We start from the raw sequence: 13548 nt of genomic DNA on the forward strand, positions 1-13548 counted from the left end.
TTTCCTGCGGACTCGGGCTTGGCACTGCCGCTGCACCCTTGGCTCTCTTCTTCCGTCGTTAGAATCACCATTTTCGCACGTATGTACGTTTATACCTTGCTTCGGAGAAAGATGACACCTTTGATATCAAATGAGCCTTCGGTGCTCGCGTCTGCGTGTCTTGCTAAATTAAACGACTATACGCTGTTTTTATCGGTAATTACCGGGAACCGATTACCCGGCGAGCACTTTGCTAACTGCCGCGTTGTCGCACTGCGGAGGATGGAGAAAAGAGGCTGCGCATGATCTTCGCGGTAGAAATTCCTCTACGCGCAGCAATAATACCCCGGATCCCAGATTTCTTGAACTGGTTTACCCGCGCCTGGCGAACGGCGTGTGCGTATTCAGAGATTAAGGAAAGGGGGAGGAAAAGGACGAAACAAAAATGGACGGATTCATCCTGCCTCGGCTGTCACGAACGCGATTTCATACGCCGGATGAGTTCGTTGAACGTCTTAATTGGTAAATGAAATTAATTCAGTTATCTGGGCGTGTGCGAGGTTTAACTCGGGTGAGCGCGGATTCCTCTCGTTGCGCAACGCGGAGCTGCGATATCCTGCGCACCTCGGCCGGTCCCACAGTAAAGTAGTAAGCAGGATCGGCGGCCAGACGACCCGGGAGCGATTCACACACCGCCACACCTAATACATTTCAAATTATAATTGCTCCCCGCGCTTGCATATAAATGTATTTACTGTTTGAACCGACGCGGCGAGGGCAGCCTGAACAGCCTGCCTCGCCTCACCTCGCCTCACCTCGCCTCGCCTTACTTTCTTTGTCGTTGCGCAATGCCCGGATCGGGTGCCTTTCTCGCCTTGGTATAATTAGTTGAATCACTCAAGCATTTCCTTGTCCCAGAGCCGAAAGGTGCCTCTACCTTGTTCGTTCCTGATCATCGCAACTGACTCGCACTCGTTCCGACGACGATCATCACTACGGGAATTGCTTTCTCATTTCAATAATTACGGACTCAGACACGCACGTCTGCTTGCCTGCCTGCCTGCCTGCCTGCCTACGCTCAATCTAAACGCCAGTTTTCAAGAGGCTGCACAACGGGAAGAGGGTTACATGCCTACCGGAAAAAAATATCAATGTTCAACTACCGAATAAAGTCTGGTTACCTCTGCCAAACGATGCACGTACGATCGTTACATTACCCTTCGTGTAATCATGACACGGCGCTATTCAAACGTTACCTTCGGTTCGATCGATTACGCGCGCTGTGATTGTTATTTCATTATCTTATTCGTTAGGCTCCACCTCTTATTATCACCTATTCAACGTTCTAGCCGTCTCCCCCGCTTTCGCGAGATCGTATCTGATCCAATCGCACGGTTCAGGGTCTATATCTCCGCAAGCCCGTTTTATTTCTCACCTCGCGCTGATCGTGCCGCGTATCATTCGATAACGTCAAAGTGACGGACGGGCGCGATCGCCGTGAAATTTCTTCCTTTTTACCCTCATATTCGTCTTTATCGAGGAACGAGGCTGCGGCGCTCATCGCGTGTTTCCCTCAAAAGAAGGCTGCAGCGGTTTGGTACTCGCGGGTGTCGAGCACTCGGCAAGCATGTATTCCTCATTGCTCTCACATCTATTTCTGTGCGAATTATAACTCTACATAAATTCACGAAACTCTTCACGTCCGAGCATAATACACTTTGCAACCAACGCCTGCGAACCTATCGATTGTACGTATCGCATACTGTTTGCAAAAGTGATATATTCAAATCTGCGATCTCTCCGCGCATACGCAGCAGTTCAATTACAAGACTGTTACGAGAGCCGAAAGGTGTAATTATTTAATCATAAGCCGCACATCGTTCCGAGGAGGTGGTAATGGACCGAGTTTAGACGAGGAAGAGCAAACGCTCCCGCTCTTGAATAAACGCGGGATGCACACTTTCGTGCAAGCCAACGAAACAGACGGACGCGCGGGGCGCGGACGCACGGCACGCATCGTGTAACGTATAGCGATTTAATGATCAGTCTGCGCTTTCGACGTAATATGCGTGTCGCATCGCGGCGTATCAGGTAGGCACCGGCAACGGCAACCTTAAAGTGGACCGTAACGGCCTTAATACGACCTTAATAATAAGCTGGACATACCGCGCGACCACGCGGCGATGAATTCGCGCCGGAAGGGCCACTTCGTTCGAACCGAGTCAGCGTTGACGAGGATCAAGCGACCACAGGGTGAGAGAGAGAGAGAGAGAGAGAGAGGATGAGGCGTTGAAAATGACCGTCGTTAGCGAAACGATTCGCAATTAATTCCGCCTAACAAGATGCGGTCGCACCCCTGCATCGCCCCCGTTTGTCGAATCCAGTGCTCGTGATTCGCGAGCCTCCTCGAAAATAACACGTATTTTACCGCTATTTAACCACGTCGTAACGCAGGGAGAAAACACTTACTACGAAGGGGAACTTAAGCCAGCTTATTTTCATTTCGCAGGGATATCAAAATCAGTGTCTCTTTAACTTCGGCTCGTCAAAGTTTTATTTATATCCCACGGAGCTTGCGTAACGGTTGCTGTTATTTCAAAGTAAATTATTTGCAGTGGATTATTTAATTTTTTTTTTCGCGAGAGTCAGCTTTTAATCAGATTTTAATTCGTACCGATCGTGAGGTTCTTTTTTCTTCTTTTTTTTTTTTTACTGAACTTGCTAAGGATCAAGCCCTTGTTAATTGCAAGGTGAAGAATTCCGTTGCCGTTACAGCACTGGAAATAAATGTGGCAACGTAACGACGCCGCGACGTTGGCTACTGTGTCCATTATCTACGTATGTATAATAATACTCTTCGGCTGTCTCGAATCGAGAGGTAGTTATGAGACGATGAACGTATTTTTTTTTTAAACACCGTCGTCTTGCTCTGCACTTTTGAATTACGGTTCGTTGGGGGGTTTTTTTTTTGCCTTTGAATTCTTCGCGTTTATTCACTTATTTTTATTGTTAGTTATTTTCATTGCCGCATTTTTTTCTCTCGATTTTTCATTTATTACCGTTGGACGAAACCGGGTGAAAATGAATTGGTACGCGAGATACAAACATATATGTATACATATGCACGTACGTATGTTACGTACGTGATTAAGTACCCGCAGTGCTTGTAAGTAATAAATATCAGTTGTTGTAATTTCATTCGATTAACAATCTCGGTGATTGGCAAACCTCGGCGGTCGTTCCGTGTCGTTAATATCAAGGAATATTAATTGTCTCCGGAGGAAGATTGACATTCGGATACATATGCACACAAGCCGGTAGACAATATTCGTCGCTTCGATCATCGCCACGACAATGATCAAAAAACCGCCGACACCGACCGACCGGAGTATATTGGATAAAATTCGCGCCGTCTCATTCTAAGCAATGTACACCACTAGTCTATTGATATTCCGCTGACAGTTCGATACGGGAATTACAGGACATGGACTTTCAATACCCGCTTGTCCGACACGCATCATTCGTCCCAGTGGAACTCCTCAGTTATTCAATTTGCAAATATTGGCAGTTGGAACTTGCCCTTGGGCTTCGATTCCTTTCCTCATATCCAGCCCACCATTTCTTTTGCCCCCCCCCCCCCCCCCCCCTCGCCGTGTTTCTCTTTTTCCCTTCACTCTTGTTTTTTTCATCAATCCTCTTGCCCCCTTCTTGCCCTTCTTCTTCTTCTTCTTCTTCTCATACCGTAGGTGCCTCTCTTCTCTTCTCTCCCAGTCGTTGGGTTCCTTTTGCACCGAACATCCAGCTAAGTTTCACCAGTCACCGTTCCCAGCCTTCCGTCCTCGCTCACTTGCTCTCACGAACAAGAACAAGAACAAGAACAGATCTCGCATGCGAGATACCCACCTCATTAACCGATGAATCGATAAAAATTTCAATAGTTTATGTTTCATCATCGCGCTACTTGTTTCTCGCCCGCTTCGCGGCGATGCAGCTCTCTTACCAACCGATATCGTGAGGAGGGTGTCTCGTCGAGTTGTTCGATAAAATGATGAAGATGAAAAACAAAAACGACGAATAAAAAATATCACACCAAGCTCCGGACCCACTGTATTATACGATGACTTACCGCTTTAACACCGATGATTTATCTTGTAAAATTGTACCAGCAAAGCACTTACACCTGCTTATGGCTGCAACGTTCTTGTTCCAATATAAATCGTAACAATTCGTCATTATATTACGAACAACCGGCATGAGAGAGCAGTGTAAACAGAAATACCGTTCGAACAACAAATTTTTTTCGAATGAATTTGATCCGGGTACTGGAAAACACGATAATGCTTTCAACCTCGATTTTACGGACAGTAAATCTCCCCGCAGTCCTGATTCTCGGGGGGGCCGAACAAACGCCTTAAGCGAGACGCCGAAACGCGTGTCGATTCGCGGTGCCAATTTGACGGTCAGAAATCAATATCCCAATAGTTTTTAGGTTTATACTTTTACGAGCACGCGAACGATTTTATTACCCGCGAGGCTCGTTAGCTTCAGAAAAAGCGACGGTGGTTTCGCGGCGGCCGCAAGCGTAGGACAAAAACGGTAAACGGCACTCGGTGGAAGTAGGGCGAAATTTTAATCGCAGGGTTTGCGGCTTACGTGCCGCGCTCGGATATTCCTACTTGAATGCTACAGCGATCATCGATCCACAGGATTCTAAGAGATGAATTCCCGCCGATCGGAGCGCTCACCAGACACGCGATCGAATCGGCATAATCGATCTTGCCATTGCGAATAAGCGACTCATCTAAACAAGAAAGTCCGCGGTACCCAGACGACGCTGCCGAGGTAGAACAAGTCCATTCAACTTAAAGCGGCACGTGAGCTCCGGTACCCGTGCGGTTAAAACTTGATCTGATTTTATTTCACTTTACTCTCTTTAATTTTTTACACTCGAACGCTGATTTATTCACGGCTGATCTTCCGGCGCCAAATGTTTTATTTTCGTATCTTGATTTATTCACTCCTACGGTTGTGGGACTCTCGGGAGAAGAAAGACAGAGACGGTGGAAAGAAAGGAGGGTAAGGGGCGGGGACGGGGGGTGAAAACCGACAACGCGTCATTGTTCAACGCACAGGTAATACGATTCGCAGGTTACACGCGCAGGTATATATATCCGTTCAATTATACGTCGAGTTAATTTTCATCACGTGTCGATCGAAATCGAAATTCGTACGATTGCCAAACAAAACGTAGGTTATACGTCGATTGTGACAGGCGAGTTCGTTGTAGCCACGTTACACGCATCGCGTCGAACGGACGTCTCGGGCGGGTTCGCTTTTTAATAACGCGTACGTCGGGACGAGGCCTCGCCCTCTGCCAAAGAACAAGCCAAATAATAATATCACATGGTCCGCTTTTACAATCCATTACCGAGGAATGTGCCTTGCGATATATGTATACACATGTGCATGTGTGCGTCCGTGTGTACCTCGGAGACTCGTTTGCGGTTCGAACATGACCTAACAAACGTAAAATCTGAGCATGTATATATAGACCGAGCGACTACGACCGGTCCGTATGGCGTATAAACGCGTGTGTTTCATGTTTCGTGTTTCTAGCTGTTGTCGATCGCAGTAATGGGCCACGGACTCGACCCCTCGACCCCAGCCCGCAATACGATTGAGATGTAGCAACGGTTGTGTGATCCAGCCTTTGGTTACCGATACGTCTTTATCATTGGAGCCATTAATTTTAGTGCGCAGGACTATCCGACGTTTCTCGATTCGGTACATATAGGTGGAAATAAAAATTGTTGCAGGCATGTTGAAAGAAAAAAAGACGACAACTTCCGGCACCGATCGCGACCGAATAAATGAAACGTGGGCCTTTCACCGTCGAGATCGAATCGCGTCAATGATCGACACGTGCTCCACCCTCGGTCGGTCTCGGTTGTATCGTGAAATCGGTCCTCACGTATCACAAAATTGCGGGTTTGGTGCCGTAATGGTGAATAACCGCGTCCTCCGATCGGGGGACAAACGGTGTCGGATTGCCCCACGATTTCGCTTCACCAAATTGTATGAAATTAGAACCTCATTCAAAGGTGCGAACGTCCGACAGAGAACAGATCTAACGGTGGTCCTACGGCGAGATCGAGATCGTGACGATCGATCAAGGCCCTTAACGATTGCTGAAGGATATCGCTGCAGAGCTCGGTAAGATCCGTAGAATCCGGAGTCTGGACAGCGATATTCCAGAAGGCTGCTTTTGACTTCTTTCGACCTCCTCGAAAGCAGCCGATAAATCTAAGTACTCCGTTCACTCAACTCGCCTCACCGCGTATCTTACACCTATTCCATTCCATTTGTAATTATATCAGAAGCGAATAGTTTCGTACAAACTATTCGCAAATAATCAAGACCGAGTCGAAGTACGATAATTAAATTCCAGCGATTCTCATTCATGCCCAACGCTTAAATTCCCGGGATTCTTCTTCCGGCTGTCGTTACGTTAGCACATAGACGATGACGGCGCAGGGAAAGTCTCGGAATCTTACGGAGTAAGCGGACCTTTAATCTCTCTCCACGCATGCCTCGATCCTCTCTCCGTATAATAACACAATCGCGAAATAGGTGTTGCCCCACACAAAGGTACAGGCACCGTTGTCAGGTTACAAGTCGACAGCCGTTTCATTCCTGACGGGCAAATCAGCCTGTTTTTCTAACGTAATTGAATTTTGCCTTTCGCGACGCTGCCCGATAATTGACGCCTGCCGTAGATACTAAGTCAACGAGCCGTGAATCTCGTCGGTACAGCTATACAAGGCGGCCCCGTCTCCACGGATTCGTCCGATTGATTCTACGCGACGACGTGAAAAAAACCAAGAAAATTCTCACGTTATCCGAGAAAAACAGTTTCTCTCCAATTGCCTTCGCAAATGTTTATTCGCCGTTCGGTTGTTTATACACATCCGGCTGTTCTCCCTTGTCTACCGTTTCTTATCTATCTGCCTTCTTCCCTCGTCGCTGTAATCCCGTCGCCGACTTGTCGTTACGCTTATTCCGATCCGGCGAGTAATCTCGGTGTTTCTATCGTCACGGAGTAAAACGGAGTAGCCCTTATCTTCCGAGTGCCTTTGAGCATTCCGCCCGAAGCGGGGACTCGAATACAATTATTCCCCCCCCGATGAAATTCGTTACTTACTACTTCTCGGTTATAGCTACGCGGTGAAACGCGTTCCAGTCTCGCGTGCGGGTCGGACCGGAGATCGTAATCAAAAATTTGAAAGAATTTTGAGGAAAGAAAATTACTACGTACGAATAAGACGGCTATTAATTTTATCCGACATCGGTATTTCCGTATTATAAACCGCGCTATGCACGACGCTGACGATTGTGAACCGCGGACACTTGCCTCCGGTAGAGTGTCAACAATGCCGTATTTTCTCTCGCTCTTCTCTCAGCACCTCGGCACAACTGACCCGAGCTAAATGGAACACGGGGTACCGATACCCACCGGGTGCCTTTGAGCACTCGGCCGACTCCCTGCGTCCGGTGATTGGAATTCCATCGTCCAATTTATGCATAGCAATCACGGTGCGTGGTAGACATTCACAACACCGAGTAGAGTTTCGGGTGTTCGGTACTTGGAGGAGGACTCCACCGTAGGTGCAACAACGATAATGTTACACGAGCCTCCGTACCTATTTTTTGACGCGATAAAGAAATCGGGCGCGCGTATGGCAACCGCGTCATTCGCGCCTTGTGCAGCCGATGCCTTCTCGCCTGGTCACATACATATCTCTCTACCGGCACCTACTTAGCCCCCCGTTTTCTGCCTACAAACAATCATCCGTCCATCCATGCGAGAAATCTCTCTCGGACGCGCGCGCATGTGTGTATCGGTAACTATCTCCAGATTACAGGGTTACCGAGCCGCCCTGCGGTCTTCTCAGCCTCGATCGCCCTCCTCCGTAAAAAGTGTAAAAAATAATCACGCGTACAAAAGAACGGAGACGATAGTCAGAGAAGGAGGAGAGAAGCAAAGAACAAAAAAAAGGAACCCATCTCTCGCCACCATTTCCTGTAACGAGTGCCATCCTTCTTCCGTTACGTAAACGCATCCGAGCTCGTGATATCCTCAGCTGATCCTGTCGCTCCTTTCTTTTTCTCTTTCCTCATTTCACAATCAGCTGTGCATGTACCGTGCGATCGATTAACGTGATTTTTTTTTTTTCTTGTTTCAGGTAAGCTTCAGACCGCGAAGAGCTTTACGAAGTGTGGGTAACTATGATAAATTTGTTTAAGAGTACAATCGTTGCTGGTTTTCATCCAGGCGCATACAATAGCACGCGTTTTGAAGAGCGCATCAAACTGCCTCCGAGCCGAATGGTCGCAAATCGTGGTTTCCGATTCGCGCGTTAATCACGGGGTCTTCGGCATCTCGAGCAATGACCTCGATCGTGCCTGACAGGCGGAGAGACGGACGGACAGACAATCATTCGAGTCAAGTCAAGTTTTGCCGACGTGGGTCCGTTTAACGCACGCGGGAATTTCAAAGAGTCCGACGTCGTCGACGGAATTACTGCACCAATACCAGCCACCGAGCTACCAACCTCGTACCCATACCCACCTATCCACCCCGTGTAAAGGTGAACTGCTTCGGTCAGCTCCTGACATATTTTGTGTACAATTTACACACGACTGACGCTAGGCAATCACGACTCGCCAGTCCAACGTCCGTAAAGACCACCACTATATGTATAACACGCCGCGTGCGCAATCCTCTTGTCTGTTAGATTAACGATTGTATACGAGGCGTCGGTTCAAAAGTCGGTCGGACGCCCGTTCTAGCTTGATAGTTTTTCGAAAAGTATCCATCTTGGCGAACGAACACCAGCCAGTCCGGAGTCTTGAAACGAGGTGATTTGTCAACCATTACCAAACTTGACAGTATCGACCGTTAGCGTTTTTCTCGCTGTACCTTCGACTCGGCGCCTCGAGGATTGCGTCGATCGGATCAAATTCGGATCGGAGGCATGTCGAATGAGCGATACGCAATTGTTTGCATCGTTCCCTGTATTATCGCAGGTACATTCGAGTCTTTTACGACACGTCGAAAAATCCCGCCGAATCTCGAGGACCCCGATATTCGACGAGCGTTGTACCGCGTTCGCGCACGAAAGGGGGGTCGTTGATTGCGATTTATATAATGTCAACTTTCTTGCGGGTCCTGTTGTCGGACCGGTAGGCGAGGTTAGCTCAACCGGGGTTCCTAAATGCAGGAGGCAAAAGGCGGCCCTGCTGCAGCCGCATCCTCGGCGTCGGTGGCAGCGGCGAACGTACAACATACCTCTACTTATACCCGCCGATGCCCCATGCAGGCAGGCCGCATGCGGGAAAACTGGATCCTCCCGGAGCCGTAAATAGGGGGCGGGAGGGGGAGAATAAATTAAAGAACGGGTTCTCCCTCGCTTTAGGACCTCATTACGTCGAACTTCATTTGTTCCCGTTTTCATCGGTCTGTTGGAACGCCTTTGGCTGTTTGGAGAACCAGTACGCGAAAAAATGTTACGCGCGGAGCGATAAAGAAGCGCAACCGCGATCACGGTATAAAATAGCGAGGAACTTTCTGGGGGATTTTTAAACTTTTTTCATTCCAAGTATTTTTGCAACTCGCCGCGTTTCTGCACTCGGTATCTGTCGAATGATTCGTATTACCGTATGGGATCCGCAATCGTAGACCAGCAAGGTAGGTACGTGTCATCCGTAACTGTTCCTGCGGAGATCTGCAGAGATCCGGAGGCCTTATAACTCTGTAACAGCACTGGCGGCAGCTAGAAAGCGCGAAGGACACGGCGCGACTCTGCAGGCTTGCCACTCGACTACTCACCTTGCCATTTTTATATTTCTCATTAAATTGCATTCTCCGAAGACCTACTTGCATTTTCAATTCTAAGCTAAAGTTAAATTGCCCATGTTTGAACATTGCGCGGAACGCCGGGATACATGCGTGTATGTATATAATATGTACATGTATCTAAAAACGGTGCTTCGTTTCCAGGTAAATGTCAGAGGAACGACGTTATTGCCTTGAGGTACTTTCCTTAGATCTAATTAATTACTGATTATACCACATGAAAGCGCAAGGTCAACCGCGATATTTATTTCTAATCCGCACCACAAAGAGATGAACTGAAAAATCGATTTCGATTCTTGTCCCACCATTGGACGTATGTATCATATGCGTAATGTGTATACGCGTTTCCAATCTTCGTAACGTCGCTGAATTCTTGTATAATTTTCCCTTTCGTCATACCTCATATACATATTACGTTAGCACGTTATTATACGACAGCAGACAAGCCGAGGTGAGGCGACAGTGATTTTTTCACCAGTGATCTAAGAATTCAAAAACCTAGACAGGCAAACATTTGCGCACGCGCAACGTTCTGTTTAACGTGCTTGGTTATGTGGACCGAATGCTGGCGCCTGGAAGAGAACCTCACAGTCTAAATAGGCGCCAGCGTCAGCTTGTCAATCGAATAACTTAATAACATGAGTCGCCACCATACACGGAAGCGTATTGAAAATTGAACATATGTAACCTATATGTGAGAATTATGCGTTAATACCTCCCCAAAAGAGAAAATGAACGTTTACTTGTGCGCTCGTATCGATGGTACGGACGTGTTTCTTTCATGTCGATAGGAATCCGTCTGAAAATATCTACGACTCATCGATGGATGGAGTTGTTTACTCGGAACCATAAACTTTTTCTAAAATTCAAACGATGGATGAAAGGATCGCTGTAATATACGAAACGGGGCCATTAGCCCCGTGAAAATCGAATTTGTAAAGGTATCTGATCATGAACAGTAACGTAACGTCCATTAAACGCAATTGTAATCAAATTCCAGGATACATTCACAGCTGCGTTCTACTTTCGTATAGGAATCCTACGTTTCAAATCAATCTCCCTCCGTTCACTTATGCCGTTTAACATTAGTTTTTGTTTACGAAATTCGGGAGCCAATTAAAAACGCTTCATTGTGCAACAGATAATTATATTTCCTTGAACCGTTTCAATTATATCTACCATACGTATACACATAATACACATCAAACGCTGTTTTTAATTTTTTTACTTTATTATTATCACTCGCTACTCCATTCTCATTTCATTTTGGCTGTCGAGAGTGTTCGATTCACATCTTTAGAAAAGTGTATCTATGATACGCCACGGACGGATGAACTTGCGCAACCCATTACCGGGCCAAACTATTTCTGCTATTCTTTGGCCTTTGATTGTTCTTCTTAACGATCGATTTCTACACTTAATTTATCTGGGTTAATACGAACTTCTTCTGTAAACATTTCTAAGCACTTTCCGATCAATCTGTTCCGTGTAAACGTAAGTGTTTCTATCAGAGGCAACACGCGGGTTTAATAGCTTTGTCACTCGGATAAAACGTCGATTCTTTTCTCTTGTTGTCCGGCGTTAAATTGCCTCTTCAAGTTCAGTGATTCGGTACATTAGCTACGATTCGATTGTCGATGAAATTATTGTTATTCCGATTCGTCAACGGCCGTAGAAATAATTTTATCCCACGTGGCAGAGGGAGCAATAAAACGGCGGATATAAGAGGTATTTATCAAATAATCGTTGTCGGCGTTGCCGTTCGTTCAAAGAATCGTTGGTTGAGCGTCCCGCTAAACGGTCTACCCCTAACAAAATGGTTAATACTGGACCCGCAACAAGCAGCGCTTCTCGAGGCGAAGGCAGTAAACGAAATGGACCGATAAAACAAGAGGGCCAAAGTGTCCGTTTGATTGTCGATCCGTCTGTAGTCTGTAATAAAGGCGGCCTTACGGACACCGTTAAAAACTCCCTTTAAGTACAAAGAATCGCGAAAACAAAAGACGGTGCTTTACGAAACCGACGCCCGCAGATAAACACTGGACTCAAACTTGAAACCGGATGGTTTTGCAGGCCGTCGTCCGCAGCTGGCTTATGCAACTTAAACCGAACTGCTTCTCGTTTAATGGTCTGGAAAATTTCACCCGTTGTCCGAACGCGTTACTCTCAATTCTGCGTACCTAGAATTACCATTCTGTTATTCTACGCACATATGGTATCGGTTATTGTACCGTCAAACAGTCAGTCATCACCTTCATAATGTCGTAATTCTTTCCGCAAGAGCCTGATGTTTTGATCAGCGCAACTCGAATCTGGGTCGGCACTACAACTACAGTGCAATATAGTAGTAGTTGTAAAAGTAGTAGCAGTAGTAGTAGAAGCGGAAGAAGAAAAAGAAGACAATCTTGACGACGGATAGGTAATCATAAATATTTCTATTATCACAGATATGTGTAACGAATTGATACGAAGCAGTCGGCAGACGAATAAAATAGTCCGGTTGAGAAGGGACGCAAGCATATGATTTGTCAAGCACCAACAACGCCCGCGCAATATTTTTATTTCGCCACGTGATTGAGACGATAACTCGAGATCCAGATCGCCGCCGTTTCATGTCAAGTCAGCTTTGTCAAGTAACGTCTGCATCACGTTCGAGTATGAAAAATTTTGCATATGTTCAGGTCACGTTCGGTTCGTAATACTGATTATTGGAACGCGTGTGCAAGCGTCATCGTCACAGCCTAATCTGCGTTGAGTCAAAAAGACAAAATGACGATGACGTTTCAATTAACTGTGAATTCTACATAATGATCCTGGTACGAATGCGTTGATTGGACAATGATCGAGTCCAGGGTGTCATTTCTACCTACGTCTCGTCCGTCTCGATTTAATCCGATAGACGTTACAGAAGTAAATAGCTACGGCTGACGTCTGGTACATACAATCTTTAATTGGTCAGTTCTTAAAAGTCTATTTTCTGTCGAGTGAGAGGCAATTTTGCAACCGGCAATCGACGGAGAAAATCGGTAATTAGTCGAGCGTTATTACGCCGAGTAAAACGGGCCCGCAAGCTGAAAATATACGTACAGGTATGAGAGAGATGTCGGCGTCATAGTAGCTGGTATATCCTGTATATGTGTATCGCTTGGGCATCAGCCTATGGCAATATTGACGTATGGCCTGTCTCACGGGATCCACGATTGGCTGCCAGGGTCACACTTTCCATTTTTCGCATCTCGATTCCGCTACGATTAGTTTTTGCGCTACAATTTTTTTTTAAAACTTCTCCTTTTACCCACCGTAAATTATTACGAACGAGAATTTTAACAAGCGAAATGAGGTTGTCGGTGAAATGTGAGCAATGTGAAATTTAGAAACGAGGAGTACGTAAATTGCGCATAAATATCACGCTGCGTGTTTCTCTCAAAATACATTATTTGAAAATTCTGTGAAATCGCGGGACTCCAAAGAAATTTTGCTATGCTTCAATCTGTCTCCAAAGACCAGTTGACGGAAATATACGATTATATCTTAATCTCAGATCGTTTAACCTGCTTTTCAAAATCACGTAATCAATTCTTGAAAATGACGAAAACGAAGGGACCGGATTTCAGTTGTGTTCCGACGTAATCTCGGGGTTGGAAATTCGGATA

General features: G+C 46.4%; 1 protein-coding gene across 2 annotated transcripts in view; it reads left to right on the forward strand.

The window, feature by feature from the left end:
* The window catches only part of LOC124307128 (myocardin-related transcription factor A-like), a 168889-nt gene that overhangs the window by 51743 nt on the left and 103598 nt on the right, over positions 1–13548 (forward strand). The window lies entirely within an intron of this gene.

This window comes from Neodiprion virginianus, chromosome 6 (genome assembly GCF_021901495.1).
Source record: "Neodiprion virginianus isolate iyNeoVirg1 chromosome 6, iyNeoVirg1.1, whole genome shotgun sequence".
NCBI classification, from domain to species: domain Eukaryota; kingdom Metazoa; phylum Arthropoda; class Insecta; order Hymenoptera; family Diprionidae; genus Neodiprion; species Neodiprion virginianus.